This window comes from Crassostrea angulata, chromosome 8 (genome assembly GCF_025612915.1).
Source record: "Crassostrea angulata isolate pt1a10 chromosome 8, ASM2561291v2, whole genome shotgun sequence".
NCBI lineage: Eukaryota > Metazoa > Mollusca > Bivalvia > Ostreida > Ostreidae > Magallana > Magallana angulata.
In genome coordinates, this window is record NC_069118.1 from 5455165 (window position 1) to 5477420 (window position 22256).

A 22256-nucleotide genomic window follows, 5' to 3' on the forward strand; every position below is an offset into this window, starting at 1 on the left:
AAGACGAAGGGCCGGAAGCTCTCGATGACAAGTTCAGAGACGAAAGGACGGACTCCTCTGATGAGGATGACATACCACTGGCCGAACTACAGAGACGAATAAGACATAGGGAAGAACGTTTAGCTGATAGGCCAAACGAACTTAGTGATCAGTTGACACTTGACCCCGACGACATTGAGACCGATGAGACTATGCACAATGACGTTGAACCACTCACAGACGAACAACTCAGGAGGGATGATATAAGGTCAAATTCGGACGACGACATGTCAATTGGGGAGGTCAAGGTCAAGAGGCCCAAATCAAAAAGCATAAAGGCTAAGGGTCTCTTGAAAGCACTGTATCAATTTTTGTAAACTCGTATATACCCTCACCACGTGGATTTTAAAATCCGGACGATATTTACGTCTTTAGGTCATAATGACTGACTTATGCGTGGGAATAGCTAGATACATGATTGAAGCACTGTAAGTAAAGTATATTTGTTGTGGGTTTTTTTTGTTTTTTGTTTATAAATTAAATATGTTGGCCATGGGACGTTTAAGCCCAGCAGTTATTTCCCATTGTTCACATCCCTCTTTTAGACGGATATTCTACGGTTGAAGTATACCAAGTTTACAATTTACCTGTTCCACTAGTTACCACTTCTTCCCTTCCCGCTGCGGAACAACCGCTTTTTCCTAACTCCAATGATAAGAATTTTGTTGTCAAAGATTTTTGTACTACTAAGAGTCCCCTTTATCCCGTGCATTTGAGTAAAACCTGCTTAGTGGCCCTCTTTATGGAAAAGGCGAATGCAATAAAAACGTTTTGTGAAAAAGTAGTTCATGTGAGTAATTTGCCGCTGGCGCAGTATATTAGCGATGGTCAGTGGGCTGTGTCGACAGTCCAAGAGTTGAAATTTTCTCAAGTCTGCCCGACAAGTGAACGCGGTACAGAGACCACGATTCGTTCTGTAAAGCCTCCGGTTGGCGTGCTGCGTTTACCGATGTCATGTCGAGCCGTACACGGTCAAATAACCTTATCCCCATATTTTCGCCGAGAAACGACTGTCAAATTCCCTGAAAACCACCTTAATATTACAATTGTACACACCCTCAACACCAAAAATATTTGGGAGAAATTTCACCGAACCTTACCCAACTTTACCTATTCTACTTATCCTTTTAAATTAAACAAAATTAAACACATTGAAATGGATGATTTGCAAAATGAGCTAAAGTACATGTATTTTCCACCTGAAGAAAAGTTTTACTTACCCCATTGGTCTTTTCCTTTCATAGGGATTTTGGGTATCTTACTCATTGTCGTATGTTTAATTGGTATTAAATGTCGTAAACGAATCAAGAGTAGAATAATTGGGCTCTGGAATGCAAAGGGGGATAGTGGGGAATATAAGATGTCTGTACTGCCGACGTATGCAGCGGTCAAGACCCAAGGTGGCGACATTCCTACACTATCCACTGCGCCGCCTGCAGAGACTGAACCTACTGCGACCTTGCTACCTCAACAAACTCCAGAGACACTCAGGATGACTGCTGAACACGGGCCTATCTATCCAAACCTACCAAGATTTGAACTGATTACAAGCCGGGCCTCATCTTTAATTGGGTCAGCTCCGACATCTATTACTGACTAAGGCAAATTAGGACATCTCCGGTTACCGGACATGGGATGTATTGGGCACGTCTCATGTAAATCAACGGCCTTTTTTTTATTTGACCTGATCTAGACTTGTATCAACGACCTGGACTTTCCTAAAGAACTTTCCGTGGGTATGTGCTACCTTACCCATAGCCAATAACTTTTAAATACTTGTTACAGCAAACTACAATCATGTATAGTGAAGCAGATGAGGGAAATGGAATATGTTAAACATTCCGATGATGACGGAAGGATGAATTACCTTCTACTTTTTGTGTATATTGTGTATAATCACAACCAGAGCCGAGGAAATACCGATGATTCTAGAAGTATCCACTTTCTAGTATCACTTCGACGATGTTACCGATGACACCGATAACGACGAACCTACACCAGACCTGTGTTTCGTTTCCGATGATTCCGGAAGTGTCATACGCTATTCGATGAATTCTCCGATAATACCGGACGCTGAAGTCTATACAGACTTTTCTGTGTAAAGAGACTGTTTTGTGTAAAGAGACTCTTTTGTGTATAGAGACTTTTTTTTTGTGTAAAGAGACTCTTTTGTGTATCGAGACTGTGCTTAAAAAGTTGCAGTGTATTGAGCAACTTTTTCCCGATGTGGTGGAGGTGTGTAACAAAATAGCCCTTGTTACATGTACTTATATAATCGAACACTGGTGATTGGACTTTATATTTTACGTATCCTATAACTTTGACTATACTGATTGGACGTTACATATTATTCTTTGAACTATTGTGATTTGACTTATCATTTAATTTCAGAATCAGTATAGATTGCTTTCGTAAAGTAAATACCTTTATTTAATGTATATTCCATGTAATTTGAATCACGATAATTCTGTGTCCATCAAAGACTTTATTGCTTTAAAGGAAGGTCAGAGAGAGAGCCAATAGCTACCATGTTTACATATTTATGGGGTGTATTGTTTTGAGGTGATGATCCTTTAATGACCGTAATTAAATCCTTGCTGGTCAGTATGTCTCCAATTTGGACATTATGTTCCCGATTTGTACACAAATATCCTGAGGGGGTAAAGTTTGATATAAACTAAATAATTACATACATCATTCGGCTAATCGAAGTCAATTAGCCCTTTTGATCGGCTCAGGTAGATGACAGTAATTGGTCACGATACAGTGACCCTCCCACTAGTAAATATCTGTCGTAACCTTGATTGACCCTAAGTACACTGAATAAGGGCGGGTTCTTGACTGACCAGCTTGACGCCATCTTGGATCATCATAGTAACAAGGTGGTGGCGCCCTCTTAAGGGGCTTTTCAACACCCAATGAACACTTGTATTACTTTGATAGTTGTTTTCCCCAAATAGTATAAAACTACTAACTTCTCGCAAGTTAGGTTAATTCCGACGCTCTTTCGAACTCTTAACATCTCTCTCTGACTTCCCCGAATTGGGACTGTGTATTTAGTTTGCTTTTTGCCGAATAAAACCACTATACGATCACTTAAGACTTTTACTTAACGTGTACACTACTTACGTAAGATACGCGTGGTAGTGTTATACCCAACCGATTTTAAGAAGTATGCATGACGCTGACCTTGCGTTTCGTCAACGAAACATAACTGAAATGAGTGGGGTGGGATCTAAAAGAGCTATGTATGAAAGACTATAGACCCCTCTGGGTTCCTTATTTGAGGGATCAGCTCCTTTTCCTTCTTTTCAGGTAAAAGTAAGAAATTTGTTACCGTTTTTTGGATATCTTGAAAAGATTGTTTTAAAATCCAACCCTAAACTTCTTTTAAGGTCAGGATAACAAACAGTATATAGTTGTAGATTGTTAAGCATATTTTTAGCATCTTTTGTTCAATATTGCTTTTCAGAATTTATGTAGACTTTATAGACTCTGTATGAACAGTTGAGCACTTTAAGTAGCAGTCGATGATGTCAACTGGTATTAGAGTTTCTTAAATCAAAGATTTCATGATTATGAAAAGTGAGGCGTTAGATATTTTGAACAGATATATATGAATTTCTAAGGTACTTCTATTAATAAATCCATTTATTGTCAGAGAAATGTAGCCATACAGAGAATAATCATTAATTATTTTCATTGATGGGAACTTATAATTTTCAATATTGTTTAAAGCACGAATCATGTACTATGGTTAACTAACAGCATGGATACTTATGTAATATTTTTTCATAAAGATCTTTTAACTATTCTAAATAATAAATGTATTTATATTGATCATGGACTGCTGTACCCTTTTTTTTATAATTTGTGTACTAATGTTATAATAATATGAACTGTGTAATTTACAATGCTTTATTTATGTATTTGTTGGTCTATAAGCAAGTGTCAGTTTTGTTTAATCAATAGTTTATTTTTGAAATGAAAAACTTTTTCTTATATATAGAGTAGTGTTCTTTAAGTAATTCATACATTTTCGTTGATATCCAAAAGGTACATCATCATTCTTTAATAAAGGTCTAACTCTATATGATATTCTTAAACACTTGTATAATTTGCAGAAAGAACTTCATTAGCACAAAAGATTTTTAGAAAATGAGATAATAATAAATGTAAGTTTCAGTCTTTCAACAGAAAGTATAAAAAGTGGACCGAAAGTTTGAAGGATGAAATTAAGTATCGTAACAAATGTTTACCTCACAATGAATAAATATATCAATACTCAATGATAGTCTTATTAGTAGTTCTATGATGATTTTTTTTATGGATGTAAACGTTGTTTTGTAAAGGTGTTCAATACATATATACATGTACATGAACAAATAAATTGTTATTTAAAATTAAGAGAAAGTCATCCTTTTATTAAAGACTGTCACAGATTTTTGAGCAGAATACTAATATATTTGGTTAAAATTTATATTTACTTTAAGACACAGAATAAAAAGATATTTTTACTTTTTTTTTTACATATTTAATATAGTTTGAATCGATACATAGTCTTTAAAGTAGTTGTCCTAATACGTGGACTGGTAAGGTCCTCCACTGGTCATGTAGTCTACTGCCTCTTGGCCTAAACAAGAATGTACTGGTAAGGTCCTCCAATGAGACAATGTTCTTCACTGGCCACTTAGCCTACATAACACTTCACTAATATTCGGTAATGAGCACCACCATCAATGAAAGTGGTTTACACACTGGCTGGAAAAAGGGACCTGCGCCAACATAGTACACAAACACATTAAGTACATGGCAAAAGCAACTTTGGCTTTTACACAAATACGCACTATACTTTACTTACAGGCTTTACGGTCATGAATGACACACTTAGCATAGACGCTTATTACACACAAAAAACTGATATACAGTATTAAAGAAGACTTACTATAAAGCATGTTAGCTTTTACACACACAAAATACTAACTAATAATTACTTAAATGCAGTGTTGCATAAAAACTCATTACTACAAAAGGATATGACCATAATAGTCCACCATACTTATAATAGATTCAAACACGTGTATCTAAACATAGACATTTAAATTCAAACATAACAAATAAGCATAAAACGATTGAAATACCATGACAAAATGACGATAAAATTGACAATTAATAAACCTCACCTCACAAAAAGCCGGCACCAGGTTCACCCCAGAGTCAGCACACAACTATCTAAATTAAAACATGCATAAGTACTGGATAGTTTGTCACAAGAGAACTATTAGTACGTCCTTCCCTCTGGACTGCCGCGTTTAAACTGCCACTGCACGGACTGGCGGGTTTAAGGCCCAGTGAACTGAGGTTCAGTAAGGGTATTTACAAATACGTAAAACTAAAACACTAAGGGGCTCACCACAGGATATGTGGTTAAATTAAAATACGAAACTAAATATATACAATGATGAATTATAATGTGACATAGACCAAAAAGTAATGAATATTTCAATCAAAAAGTCTCAATTAACACATATAACTGTCATTTCGAAAGCAGACGTTGATCATTTTATTATTGTCAGCCAGTCAGCTATGTAAGTCTTATACATTTGATTTCGTATTTTGAAACACTGAAGTTTTCATCTAATTTTATATTACGACGTTTCTGAGTCACGTGTTAAGCATCTTACACCATCATTCATTTTACTTCCACACACAAAGTATAGTTAAAGGCGTCTAAGTGTAACGACGTTCAAGTTTGTGCAGCATGTCACTTCTAAGAAGGATTTTTATAATTTTCTTGACTTTATTTGTTTGCTATACCCACGGTATGTAGAACCCTTTTTTAGCTAAAAAATTTTGAAGAAGAATGTCTTTTATCTTTGCTTTAATTTTTATTTAGATAAATCAATTTGTGTTATATATATTGTAAATACTTTAACAATAATTAAGTATTTTCACATGTTAACAAGCGTCATAGCAAGGAAATGCACTTAGCATGTTATTAATCTTTTTATAAAGGTCAGCTAGATTGTAAAATAACTACTCTCGGCAACGAGTATGTTGGATTAAAAAATGTCACCATGTCTGGGTTTACTTGCCAAGCTTGGAGTTCGCAGTATCCACATAAACACAACTATTCTAAACATGAATATCTTAGAAAAAGTCGTAACTACTGCAGACATACCAAAGGAGATCGGCCGTGGTGTTATACTACGAAAAAAAAAAATACGGTGGGAGTACTGCGCGATCCCTTTTTGTCGTAAGTTATTTCATTATATAGATATCCAAAACATAAAATATCTTGGTCTTAGTTTTATCAAACAATAGCGTAGAATTTTTATATTCTAAAGTCATCATTATTAAGAACTCACACAATAGGAACCAGTCTACAGGACTAAAATTAAAAAATACATTAACTCAAATTTTAAGGTAACACGAATACATTTTAAATGTTAGTACCATTATATGAAGAAGAGATTTAAATTTTATTTTTTATAATTCAAAAAGCAATAACAGATGCCAAATGCTACGAAGAGGGTAAAGGCAACGCTTACCACGGTAAGATAAACGTGACGGAGACAGGGTATGCCTGCCGTCGGTGGGACAGTGAGACTATAGAAGAGTATCAGATGTTTGATCTCGAAAATTACTGCAGGTCCCCAAACGGGGCTCCATTCCCCTGGTGTTTGTCAACAGCGCCTAGCAAGAGATGGGAGAAATGTCAAATACCAATTTGCGGTAAGTCCATTTAATATCAAAAACAAAAACTATTTAATATCAAAAACAAAAACAAAAAATATTTTCTATATCAAATATTTTTAGATAGATACTCCAAATTAGAAATCAAGGGAATAAGCTATTTGTTCGGATGAATTACGATTTGTTCCTACAAATAAGTTGTTTTTTCGGACGAATTAGAATTTGTTCGGACAAATCAAGATGTGTACGAAAGAATTAGCTTTTTGTTCAGAGGAATAAGTTATTTGTTTGGAAAAATAAGGATTTTTTCGAACGAATTAGGATTTGTTCGGACGAATGACCTATATGTTTGGACAAAAAAGTTATTTGTTCGGAAGCATAAGGATTGTTCGGACGAATTTGCTATTTGTTCGGACGAATAAACAATTTGTTCGGACGAATTAGGATTTGTTCGGATGAATAAGTTATTTAATTGGATGAACTAGGATTTTTTCAGACGCATTTGCTATTTGTGCGGGCGAACAACGATTTGTTTAGACAAATTACGATTTGTTCGCACGAATTAGGGTTTGTTCGGACGAATTAGGATTTTCCATCAATCTCTCTTTGTCTTTCTCTCTCTCTCTCTCTCTCTGTGTTATACTAATTAACTTATTCAGATAACATATCTTAAATATCTTATTCTTCCAAACAAAAAACTTATTAAACCAAACAAATAGCTAATTCGTCCGAACAAATCCTAATTCGTACGAACAAATAACTTATTCGTCCGAACAAATAAGATTTTTTTATTTTTTCATCTGGTCCATCCATGCCGCTGTAGAAAACGATAGCTATAGGTCAACATTGATTTCTGCTAATTTTTATTCGATGTTGTTTTAGACTTTTTTAACGACTCTAACTTAACAACAACCCAATTATTATGAACAATCGGAAAAACAGTCTATATTACCCAAGTATTTCAGTAGCAGGTAATGTTATCGCTTTTGATGCGATGCAAAGAGGTTTTAAAATATTCGTGACATCATTAGCAAAATCGTAGCAGTACGTGTAGTGGGACAATTTAATGCAGATAGGACATATTTACTTTTTTCGTTCTTAACGTGAATCTTCAACGACAAAATCCTTACTGAAAATGATTGAAAAAAGCAAAAAAAAAAAAACAACAAAAAAACTGTATGTATGTTAATCTTTTATATTGTAAGAAAGACCTGCTTTGAATCTTGTTCGTGACAAAAGCGATATAAAAGTATGTAACTGCAGCCATTTTTATTCAAATCCACATAAGTGAAAAGGAAAGCTTTGAAGCTTTCAGATAAGATTTTAAAGAGAGAAGGCTTTTTTGCCTATTCTCAAATTATTTAATAAAGCTCATCGTCGCAATGATCAGAGACTATGTTCTATTTATAAAACATTTGATTCACTATTCTCAGAATACTACTAAATTGAAACTATGCTCTTTTAAAATCAATACAAAGACTTCAAACTATATCTTGTTATATACATGTTTATACTACATGCACATACAAGATAATTGCATAATGACAGTATATAAATATGTTGCTGTTTACGTTTAAAGGAAGACAAATTTTAAATTGTTTAGCGACAGATTCGACGACAATGTATGTGTCTATATTAAAGTAGACACAAACGCAGACAATGTACAAGGCATCATTTGTACCGATAAGGTTATATGTACTTCCTAAACAAACAGTTATGATGTTTTTCCCAGTATACTATTACGTTGAAACACTGTCCAGTTTAAGTTCATTTTTAAAACTTCTAAGAATTCTCAGTTGTATGAAAACCTGCAACAACCACCATGCATTTCAATTGTAGTTGAAACAAGTGAGTAATACAATACATGTATAAAACTAAAATACAATTTCTAGAATGGTGGGTATAATATTTTCAGATGCCATGCATTTGTCGTGTTTATGCGATCTCCCAAGATCATTGAATTGTATTTATACATTTATGCACGGTACACAGAATAAATAGGAAATTAGAAAAAATAAATAGAAGAGAATATAGCACTATTTTTATAACTAATTCGCAAAGAGATTAAAACATGATGATTAAAGATCAAACTCTTGTATCTATTTACATTCATTCAAAATACCTTTATTTTACAGGAGTTTGTTCTAGTATAGATAATGTAATAAAGTTTTAACGAATAATAGAATTGCAATTCAAAAATATGTTGGAATATTTTATTGCATCATACCTATTGGCGCGTTTTTATAGAAGAATATGGAAGAAAGAAGACTGAGAAATATTAAAGGTTTGTCAATGACGAATAAGAACATAGTTTAACTTGGTAAAAAAAATGTGTAGAACAATCATATCAAATTTTAATTCATCAAAGTATTAATAAGTGATATTCATCTAAAAAAAAAACAAAAAAAAAACATGAGCTGAAAAATAAATATTAGTTCCGTTGTTGTCGTTTCCTATCTTTTAAGGCTGACTAGTTTCAATGTTGAAAAAGTGAGGGGACTATTTCTGTTTTACATCCACTGATAAAATTTTATTGCAATAATAAAATAAAAATTCTTTTGTTTAAGATCAACATCTATATTGCAAACACAGTTAAGTTAAACACATTCATATGCATTATTTGATGCTTTTAGATTTCGACTTTTAAATGTTTTAATTATATACTTCTGACTTTTTTATGGTTGTGATTTTGATATCAGACTTTTTTCATATTGTTTGACAGAATACGGAAACTAACTCTGAACAAATGTTGGTCTGTCCTAATCCTTATATTCATTTTCAGTTATCGAAAACGAATTTCGACAAATGTTGGTCAGTCCTTTGATCTATTTCTAGTTATTTGGAAATCTAGATATTGCAATGCTCTAAGGTAAAACAAAATTATTTTTGTTCATGCATCTTAGAGAGGAACAGTTATGCTAGGTAAGTTTTCTCTTCGACAGCGATACCGTTGAACTATTGAATATAAATTTATCTTTGCCTAAGTTCCTTACATTGTGGAAATGTATATGTGCAAAAATATCACATGGTATGAACATCACGACCAAATATTGATACTGCATTTATCAAGTTCTGATTTTAAGTAGTAAACTCGTAGAGAGAAGGTTTAGATAGTTTGCTCTAATTAAGTTCTAAACAATGCACAATGAATAATATTTCACTGTGTTCCCCGAATTGTATACAAGAAACATGACAATATGCACATGCTTTGAGTTTATGCGTATAAGAAGCAAGACTGGTTAATTTGTTCTTTTTAAAAATTGTAATGCATTTGATTTTGTTTTGTTCAAGAAACGGTTTAATTAATAAAAGTTATAGCATCAGTTGTTGTGACAAATAAAACTGAATGTATTAACTGTTTTTATGCCTTGATTTTTAAAAGTGATGTACAAAAGTCATATTGGGTCAATTGCTATTGTATCAAGTCAATTCGTTGAATTTGTTGAAGGGTCTTGCCTATGTACCCGTAGATGGAGGGCATTTAGTGATGTTGGCGATGGTAATCTAATTGGACACTGGTTATCTGAAGGCGTGTTTTATTTACGCTAGGCATTGGCTGGAAGGCGCTGCAAGACATATGTTTCCATTGATACCTGTTGGTGTTCCTTTTGGAATTGGATGTCGAGGAACGTCCGGGCCGTTTCAGCATTGTGCGAGTAAGGTGATCATGTGGATGGGTTTGGACTGAGGATGATGTCGCAGCCAGAAAAATATTGACATTCCTTTTAAAAATTGTCATATCCGGTTATTATATATTTAATTTCGTATTTATATTAAAATTTCCAAACATCTAAATGTTATATTGATCAGGGCATTTGAAATGTTGGGATAATCATATTTAAAATCAAAATCTTATTAGATTTTCAAATAATACAATATTTAATCTTTAAAAAATCTTTACAATTCTTATAAGGTAAGAGATGTAGTTTCGAACTTAAGGCCTAAAAATCAGTAGCTCTCGTTTAGAAATTTTGCACTTTGCTCTCAGAGATTTTTAAAAAAAGGGCACAATGCTTTAATTTATTAATTGTTTTGGTCAAAAGACGGCATTTCATTATTTACTGACTTTGAAAAGACTTTGATTTTGCAGAACAGAACACCCTTTTTCGAAACACTGAAAAAAATCAATATTGGCGATCCATTTCTTAAGGTCAAGATCTAGTAAATGAAAGGTGCTTACAGGTTTATGAAATTCAAGATATACATCCATTACCGATTCAACATGAAATAAAATTATTGAAAAGTCTCAAACCTTTTCTCAAATTATGATATGTCAAAAAAATCTTCAAATTTCAGAAAATAAAACCAAAAGTATGGGTCTTTTATGTAAAATTTGAGATATGGCATCAAATAAGCTATTTTTTGCCAAAAAGTGGCATTCATTTTTCCTTGAATTTTATGAAATATAAGTTAAATTTGCCAATATGTGTCTAAAGAAAAATTGAAACATTGTAAAAACATGTTTTTATGCATGGTTCTGGTTTTATTTAGGTTGTGCACAAGATATCCTAATGCACAAACTATCTGGGAAATTTGTTTACACTGAAAATTGGGAAGCTAAAGTGACGGTACTCTAAAACAACTGAGTTATGAAAAATGTTTATTTTCTTCATAAAAACCTTCCGCCACAAAATATAGTCACATACTAAACTCTGTAAATATGTAATTTTTCCTTTACTATTTATTTAAAATAGTTTAATTGGCATTATAAAATATGAATTCATGAGTAGAATCAATAAATGATGCATAATTTCCAGAATAGAGGTGATCCAAAATGGCTACACAAAAACAGACGAACGAACATCTTTAAATGGGTAGAGATATTATATAAAAACCCTGAACATCATAACCATTCATGCATTTAGTTTTATTCCTCACGTATACTAGAAGATTTCTGAAAATTGGACTTTTTATTAGGCCTCACTTTATTCTCTTTTGAGAAGTGGACAGGCATAGCCTACATCCACTTCTCTTCGCAAGCCCTGATATTTTGATTCTGAAAAACGTGTAAATGTCGGAACCAAAGACGGATTACGCTTCGGCCTATGTTTCGACTCCAGTTTCCCTGAATTTTCGTATCAGACCTACTATTACATTTTAAACATTATTGCATCTATATATCACAATAAAATCATCACTAACCCTCTGTCAAATCATTTTCGTATATTCTACATCCCGGGTTTAAATTTTGTGTATCACATTGTTTATCTAGTTCAGCACAGAATAAATGTTTATGTTTCGGATAAAATTGGAAACCTTTTTAAGACAATAATGTCGAAAACGTAACTGAATCAGCTTAATCTTACAATGTACAAACAAAATACCGAGAAACAAAATTACAAAGTGGTATTTCTTCCCTTTTTAACCATATCTTATGGTGACAAATTTTGCTCTACATCTGTTCTTAAACATTAAAACGAACATTGATTAATATAGCATACAAGAAAGATTAAAATAAAGAGTTTTTGTTGTTTTATGTGACAAAGTTACTTATTTTATCATATGTATTTGTTAATTTGTCTTAAATTGTAAAACCGTTCTATATACCTCTGTAAATTATACGAAAAATAACTTAAATCTAAAGTCTACAATCAGAACAATATTTCCCGTTTTTTCCGACTCCACATTTTTAATTTTTAAACCACCTATAGGGAGTGATCTCATAATTTAAACCCGGAATGAAGAAGTTGAGAAAATGATTGGACAGCGGGTTAGTGGTGATTTGTTTGTGATATATGGATGAAATAATGTTTAAATAGATAATGTAAAAATAGTAGGTCTGTAATTACGAAAAGCCAGGGAAACTGGAGTCGAAACATGTGTCGAAGCTTAAACCGTCTTTGGTTCCGACATTTACACGTTTTCCAGAATCAAAATATGAGAGCTTGCGAAGAGAAGTGGATATAGGCTATGCCTGTCCACTTCTCAAAAGAGAATAGGCCTCACTTATGAGTCCCGGGTGTGGTATTGTCATAAATTTCAAAATTTAGATTCCCCTTAACTTAAAAATGCTTCGTACCGAAATAAGTGAGAATTTGCTATGAAGTTTTCAAGAAGAAATTGAATTGTTAACGAACGACGCTGGGAGTGACTCATATAAAATAAATCTTACCAATCAAAGCAGAAAATATCGAGGTACAGCGTATTTTGATGATTTCGGACCAACATTTGAATGACATTCATATAATATTTGTGCAATTTAGTCTAATATCATTTAAGAATGTTAACATTTGATTCTTTTATAGTAAAGACCAGAGATTTAAAAATCATCAACACTAGTGTTTAGTCTTGATGCACGTCAAATTTCAAGGTCATAACAAAAGGTCAAAGGTAAGCTACTTAACCGTGCTAAACAAAGAAACCTAAATTGATATATTATGACATATTAATTTTGACGTCATATCTGAAACAGGGTAGCTAATTAATGTTACGTAAAAATGAAAATCCGAGTTATCTCCCTGTAGCCGCAAACCTCACCTTTAATGATATTAAAAATATGAACAATTCAGAATAACTAGAATCTCAAATCTCAAATACATGTACATGTATACTTAATATATTTTATTTGTTTTAATGGGTCTCCCTCCCCCCTCCCCTCTCCGAATTTTTCTTTTTTCTTCTACCAAAATCGGTTAAAACTTAGAGACAGAAGTTATTTCCTATCTAAATAATCGTAAATTGATCAATGTTCAAATGATATTCAACATTGTTGACAGACCTTAGCAGAAAAAAGTAGCAAAATGTGATTTTTACGGAATCTTCTTCAGGGTCTATTGGTATAGAGATTATAGCGTGAAAAGTAATCGTCAGCATATGAATTATTTTACGAAAACTGTATTATAAGGTGTCCTGCTTTAGAATAAACAACATGATCTTAGGTTTAAGGATTATGTTTACTTAGGGTTTTGTAATTTCAAACAATATTTTTACAAAGTTCCTTACCTGAAGTACAAAGTTGTTTTAAAAACACAAAATAACAATGTTATTAACAAATATCGATATTGATATCAATGTTTTGTTTATTTAAGGAAGATGTGCTACGACAAAAGTAGATTAATATTGAAACAGAGGAAATTCGAACTAATTTTTTCATTTTCTTATAATTCCTAAAAACGTTCTGTTGCTGTGTAGTTGCAAAAGTTAAGTTTCTATGCGATTTTTCATATCATTTTACATATTTTATGGTTGTATTAACACGTATATAATTTTATATCACTGGCTGGCACGCGATTGGAAAAATCTTAAAAATACATATAATCAATTCAAGATAAAATATCTCGAAATTTTGATCATTGACGTTATAGAATGTTAATGTCAACAGAATACAGAAAATAAAAACAGTTTAGGCAATCAATGGTTTGGAGCTCCTATTAGTCACTTTTTTTGAAAAACTCGATCAAAAATGGATACAATGTTGAAAATTGATAGAGGAAATTCGGACTAAATCAAACTTAAAATGTATGCTTAATTAAAACGTTTTATCTAAATATAAAATTAGTAAAGCTAGTCGTATTTTATCATTAACTAACATACAAATTGTTTTATTATTTCTAATAATTACAAAATAAAGAAAACCTTGGAAAGGGTGGACAATTTTGACAAATTTTGATAAAAATTTCAATAAACTTTCAGAGGTCACTAGCATAAAAATTAGGTCATTGACCTAGTTATTTGAAAGTAAAATATAGCACCACATTAGTGGGCCTACAATGTACAATAAGTAGTTTTTCGTTCCTATTAGTGGATTTTTTTCGCCCCTGAGTAAGCATAAAATTTAAAGCTGCTTGGTCCGATTTTATATCAAATTTTACGCACGCTTTTAAACGATGGCTATGCTTAGTATACGAGGGATGTTCGGAAATTATTGAGACATTTTCTCTTATAATTTAGTAAAAATGATAAACCTTTGAGATTTCACCATAACATTAATCAGGATAGAGATAATCAATGTGAAAAGTTTCTTGTCCATGGCATGAATAGATCATCCCTGGTAAGCTGACAAACGTGCCTTCGTCCAGTGACCCGGCGCAACCGCAAACTTTTCGCAACGTCATTTTTTAACGCTTCTCATTGCTCCTCTGTTTTAAACACCTTACAAACGAACGGAAATAAGAATTATTCTTAATTTATCATCTTTTGTTTTCATTTCAAGATGTTTTCATTTACATTCTTTCTCATTCTTGTTATTTTTAGGGGATGAATCGAGGTATTTTTCCCAAAAGTATAATTACTGTGAATATCTCCTTCTGTCTTTTTTTTATGTATATATTTTAGAATTGTTTACAACAGTTAGTGTGTCAAAAATACTTGATAATTAATCCCTTTGGCCTAATTCTAGTAAAACAATCGGTGAAAAAATATGATGAACTGAAGCTTTATACCTTGTCTTGTCATCGTATAGTTTTTTAAGCAATTGATTGGCCTTAAAAGGTCCTCTTCTGAGATTTCCACTGGTATGACAGTTTTCAATGTGCCGCCTTGACGTCAAAATTCAATGTAAAGTCGTTGTCAGATTTCTACTGTTTGGTAAATATATGTGTACCATATCTGTATTTCAACTCGAACATCAGTGAAACTTAATCAAAAGGTAGTCGCAAAGAATAGCAAAATGAACATATTTAATTTGATTTCTTTTATCATTAACTGTAAATCTACAGACACTTATAAAGTAGATGTTTAAGTTGTTAAATCTCAGAGTTCATGGCTGCGCCGGGTACCCAGACCACCGATCTGTTTATCTACCATCGTTTAAATATTACTTTGTTTTATTTTTTGTTGGCATTTCTTCGGTGTCTATGCCAATTTTCACCAAAATTCGTCAATTAGAAAAGAAAATAATCGAGTTGTCTCAATAATTTCCGAACAACCCTCGTATGTATAATAATAGACATTGCAGTAGTTTTACCCGTCAATTATGTTTAATTTCATTGAAGAAAAATACGTACAAAATTTGCTAACAAAACAAACGACATTAAAAGGTACCGCGTTATTTCGCCTCATATTGAATTTCACCCCTGAAACGAGACGGGTATGATTGTATAACGATTTTGACATCGCTTTAAATAAAGGTAGAAATGATCAGACAGATTACAAATAAACATGTGTACGCTTTGTTCGCTAATATTTCCAAAGTCTGCTTTCTTTACAATCGATGCATAGCTTGAGGGTTGAATAACCCCAATCATTCGAGGGACGAAACCAAACGGTTTCCTTTTCTAAACATTCTCGTGATGCATTTGGGTTTGTTTTTTTGTTTGCCCAAAGAGAAATTATTTTTATTTACATTGAATATTTCTAACTTTGAAAGGAGACTGATTCTGCTGGTGTGAATAGGAGAGAGTCCATAACTTTCTAAGATAAATGATTTGTATCAAAAAAAATTTGATACTGTAATTACAAAAAAATCGGACCAAGCAGCTATAAATAACTGACCAAACACGATATAAGCATCACAACTTTTTGCATTGTATTTTGATACATCAGGCTCATAGAGCGTTCTTGCTTACAACAATTTGCGCAAAAATATTGATGTGATATGGTTTAAATAAACCTTTATACTCTATTTTGTATATCAAGTTCAATTTTCATAAATTGGAAATTATTTTTAAGACAAAATAGACGTCTGGCAAATGTCATCATTGTCAATCATTTTGGCAAGGGGTGCACCTGTCTGAAAGGTGATAACAAAAAAAAAACTACCATGAAAACATATATTATCTTAAATATATGTATTGCTATAATGGATATCTTTCATTTAAAGCTAAGCTTTCAATGATTGAGCCCATTTAGTGCCAAGTATAGGACTACCTTAAATTACTTAAAATTGATATGTTGGAAAGTTTCAAATAGAGTTCAGAGGCAATATGACTCGAAAAGCGCCAGTCACATAATGATCGAGTTAACTTGGTTAAAAATGGCGGCGCCCATGAGTTGATTTTCTTATATATACTGTAGAGACACATATTTTCGTCGGGTAAAAATTTCGCCGTTTTTTTTAACAGAATAAAATTCCATTGGCATTTAATTTTGTCTTATGGTAATCTATTTGTATTCATTATTTATTTGGTTAAAAAATTCTGCCAACAAAAATTAATCGAAATTAAATCCTCAACGAATATTTCTGCTTCTACAATCCACGTAACAATACGTTTTGCCTATTTGTGTTTAGTATTATCATAAATCCGAAATCTCATCAACAGTGTGAGAAATTTATTTAATCATTTTAACACAAAAAAACATTCTTGAATTCTTTTAAAAATATTTAGCTTTTTAATCATGTAATGAAAGCAGTTTAATACATTGAAATAAACTTCTACAATGCCAATTAATATATGCATAAAAATGATAATGCTCTACAATTGGAAGTGTTTTTGAAGTAGATTAGGAAGGATAACCTCATGATCACAATCATAAGTACATGTACATACTTGCACATCCAGTTCTACGGTTAGCAGGGCATGCGTTCGACAGGTAACAGGTCTTTCCAGACGGGCAGGGATTGTTCCTGGCACACCAGACTTCTATTAAATTCTCGGTATGTCGCTATAGAAGTACAAAATAAATAACATTTTTATTTCATACCCATGGATTTATTTTTAATAATAATGCATGTACTTACAGTCAGAGAACTTTTAAAGGACCGGAAAAAAGGTATACGTATTCATTTTGTAAAAGGTGCATATCGAAAATTGTAGTAGTTGGAGAGATATGTCAAAACAGATTACAATATCTACTTTTCTATCTTTGGTATATCTACTCCTTCTACATTTAAGGACACAAGAGACGTTCCTCAATTTTATATAATTCCATGTTATTTTATTCCTTGTTTATTAACATTTAAAACTGTTTATTCCCCAAAAATTCAGGGTACATTACCTGACTCTTTATGGAGCTAGAATATTTTGAATTTTCCTTTAAAATAGCATGAAAATGCATATGAATGCTTATAAATAAAGCGATACTATACATTTTCAAATGAACACTTTATATCTAAAAAAAAAAAAAAAAATCATATAACAAAAAGTGAAAATCTTCACATTGTGGAGATAAGAAAAAATAGAAAAAATGGAAGATATGTCGCGTCTGACCTTAATGATTTCTTTGTTCATTCAAGACAACAAATGTCAAAGGAAACAACACGCAAAACATCTTCTTACAAAGCGATAAGATACATTTGGATACCTCTAGATCTGACCCAACTTGGTTTTGAGAATACATTTATTTAAACAGTGTTTGGGAGGCTATGTGGACAAAAGTTAACTATCAGATTCTCTGTACCTTTTCTGATATAATATATTTAACTATAAACTTTATGTATAAAAAATCCAAATAATTTGCTTTTGAATTCGAAAAATTTGCTGTGTATTTTTACAGAACTCTTCTTTTTAATGAGATTAATTAAGTCAAAAAATGGCCACTACCATCCAGTCCTTTTAATCATAAGTGCTTTATCTTTAAATATATACGACTGAAATAACGTATATAAACACAAAAATTAACAATGAACTGAATATCTTACCATACAGCTGACTCTGTTGCTTTCTCAGAACTGTTGGTCGCTATCACATATAGAACCATTTTGTTTGTTCCTATGCAAAAACTGAGTGGCAACGTGTTTAGCTATTTCACCTGGCAAATTTCAGTATTCACCTGAAAGGAAAACAAGATAGTGAAACAAGAAGGAGAGCAAAAAAAGAACTAATATTGCTTACTGTGTATCATTTTTTTTAAAACAAATACCAGCTCAATTTTTTTTAAAGAAAAGGGCACCAATTGAAAAAGATATGGTGAACATTGCGCTTAATTTATACTTTTTACACGTTTATTGTTTTTTTATTTTCGGCTGACAGTTTCAATGTGTTCCTCGGGATGATCGTGGAAACATATTCTTCCGTTCACAGCTCATACATGTTAAAAACGGATGCTTATCTACCGTTGTGGTGATTGGCTAGCGTTATGCAATGTTGTTTTGAACAAAAAAAAAAGATACTAGTTTCTTGAGTTTGACTTTGAGTTTGAGAAACAATGTGTATTCATATGTTAACATCATATTTACATTAAGCTATAAACAACCACTTATAATGTTTTACTTAAAGGATACACAAAATCAGAATCGTTATTGTCGAATAAAGTAATAAGACTTAAATCCCTAAAAATTACCTTCTTACTATGTTCAAACAGTAATCTCACTTGTATTGATATATCAGTATGATATGATATAAATTATTATGATATCCAAGAAAAAATTGATTAGTCGCAACAAACGCACAATTTTTTAGAAGCTCATATTTTAATTACACGGAAGCAAAAAAATGCAACACTGTGGCAACACACTATGAACAATTTTTTTTAAAGTGCGTTAAATTTAGGACCAAATCAACGTAATTTGAAACATTTTTTTTAAAATGCTTTAAATTTTGGACTAAATTAATCCACTTTGAAAAAAATTTCAAAGTGCGTTAAGAAGGAACATCAACAGTTTTTTGTATCGCGACTCTTTATGCACTTCGTAAAAATATGTAAAAATCAGAAATTCTCGAAATGAATTTCTAATTTGTTGATAGTATGATGATTTGTTAACACTAGTGAATCTAATTTACCGTATTTGAGGAGGGGATTTGGATGGGGCGGGGTTAACCAAAGACACAGGCCAATTACCAGTACATCATTTTATTGATCATAGGAAGAAGGCCCCCTATCCCCCAGTTTTCCTTCTAAAACATATGATTTTCAGCAACATTTAAAGAGGATGACTTTAGTTTTCATTGCGCATGTTTTTGCGCATTGTAGTATAGTACAGTTGATTTATACTTATATGATATTTTTTCGATATCATTTATAAAATTGAGCACAATAAATAAAATACAGATAAAAATATTTATATTTTATTAGGACATTTTTATTTTTAACCGATTTTTCCGTTGTGGGGTAGGGGAGCGTTGCCATTGCGCTTTTATGACGTTATGATAAAATGAAGCTTTATAGGAGTACGTTATAAAAATAACATAAGAGAAAAAGTAAAAATTGGACGCCGTTGAAATTTTAAATACAAAATCATGCTATCCTCGAGGACATTTTCCTTATTTTGTAAATGAATCTATTTTACCAATCTTCATTCGTAATGATCCAAATATATAGCAAAATTTGGTGCATTTTAATATTTTGAGATGGCCCCCACTAAAAACCAGACGGTAGAATTAAGTATTTTTTCCATGTAAGGTAGGAAATGAATTTACTGATCATATATAACAATTTGAGAAAAAAAGCTATTGTAGTTATTTTAATCTACTTTGATGTGCAAAAAATAAAAGTTTCCTATATCTTCCTACAGTAAATGTACCTCTACTTTGAGATGGTCCCTAAAAAAAATCAGACGGTCGATTTTCTTGAAACTTCGCAAATAAACTAAAGTTGGTATGTTAAAGAATCTAAAAGTCTTTGAAGATTAACCCTCTTTTCATATTCTAATCAAATAAATCACTTCAATTTTAACAAAAATTACATTAACAAATATTAAATTATAAACATCAAAATAAGCATTGGGGTGGCGGGGGGGGGGGGGGGGGTTGGTTCTCGCACTAATCTTCTAATTTTATATCATATCGTTTTTGATAAACATAACTAACGTATCCTTTTTTCACATCATGTTTGTTTACAAACACATGCAGTCAGCCAGTTGAAATATGTTATACATTTTGATCTCCATTATCAATATACATACTATGGAATCATTTAATTTCGTGGGGGCCAATTTTCGTGGATTGTGGATTTTTTGCTTATTTGTGGGGATGAAATTTCGTGGATGAGTCATATTTCCGTTTCAGAAGGTAAACTAAACCTTTCATAATTAGTTTTCGTTTAGGATGTAAATTCGTGGGAGAGGGTAACCCACGAATACCACGAAAATTGAGCCAACACGAATTTTAATGATTCCACAGTAAATCATACTATTAGACATATTTATATAACTCATCAAAATTTAAAAATATTAAAACATTTTGTAAAGAATAAATAAAAATAAAATAGAATGCTTTATCTAAATGTGTCAGTCTATGATTGTTCAGTTTACTCTGTTCTTCAATACTTATCATATAGACGACTTAGTTTTTAAATATACAAGTTCTGTTGAGATACAGTCAGCAACTAGGACTTAATTTAGATCAGCTTTTTTATGGCCACTCCTAAACCACTGATAAGAGCACAGCGTGTCAAAATGTATAACAGAACACATCAATTTTAGCTTTATTTTTTGTTAGACAAAATATTTGCTGGTACTAATTTTCCTTAAAAACTAAATAAATCGTATCAGATAACAATTAAACAAGATTTTTTTTCTCAATCCTGCTTTTCCAAGCAGTTCTTATTCAAGCATTGGTCATTTAATATTAGATATTCACGATTTAATCTTTATAGATGTACCAACAAAAATTCAATTTGATCCTTCAAATCTTTTATTGACCTTTACCATCTACTTATCCAGTTAAAATATATACAATTTTTTTTACATTTTAAAATGTCTGATAATCATACAACTTAAACGTCACAATAAAACAATGATTACAATAATAATTCGACATTAAAGCGGAGTTTCTAATTTCAGTCCATATTAAAATCATAAAATCAGAAATCAAAAATATTTCCCATATAATGATTTCAGTTGTTTTTCACTGACATGTATGCGTATTTTTTCAATAAAATCCACAAAAAGTAATAAAACGATAAATTGTGACAGATCAGAGGAATCTGAAATGAATATAAAAAACATTAACTTTATGGTCTAATATCTTGGAGGATTACCTTGTCGCTACTCTGTAAAAAAAACGCCATCTTATGCAATTAAAGATTCAATTCTACTTGAAATGTCGGAAGTGTGATATTTCTTCAACAGCTTGTCCATGAGAGTCTAAAGAAGTGTATGACAAGGTACACGACGTTGCAATCAAACGAAATCACGACTCATTTTCTAAAGGTGCAATGACTATCGTCGAAATGAGCCGACAGTAAATGTACTTCAAAAATTGTTTTAAAAAGCCGGTACATATATTCTGACCGTACAGTAATTCAATCCTTATCATATGTGGCTCATCTCACGCATGCAAAACCAAAAACAACACACCTCTTTTTTAATCTATGTATGCAGCTATTATTCGGACATAGATCAGCAAGAAAGGCACATAAAAATGTGCCTTTAAAGTCAAATATAGTAGCGTATCGTCTTTACCAGCTGACTGCATACAAGTGAAACTTTTGACTGAACTATTTTAGCTTAAATATATATAATATGTACAAGGTTCACGCTAACGATATTTATCACAGACAATGCAAGTACGGTGTACATGTATGCCAGTCTGTATTAGAATGCTGGATAGGGGAGTTTGAGAAATTAAGCTTAAAATATTTGTGTTTGAAACTTGTGAATTTTGGTAGTGTAAGGTTGGCTCAAAGAAATGTTTACTGAATTATTAATGGAAATTGTTAGAAGCAGCCGATGAGATAATAAAAAACAAACTCCTCAAAAGGCC

At 32.1% G+C, this 22256-nt stretch overlaps 1 pseudogene; it reads left to right on the forward strand.

Annotated features, from left to right (window-relative positions):
- Positions 1-5800: 5800 nt before the first annotated feature.
- LOC128159200 (plasminogen-like) lies at positions 5801-9471 on the forward strand (annotated as a pseudogene).
- Positions 9472-22256: the final 12785 nt, after the last annotated feature.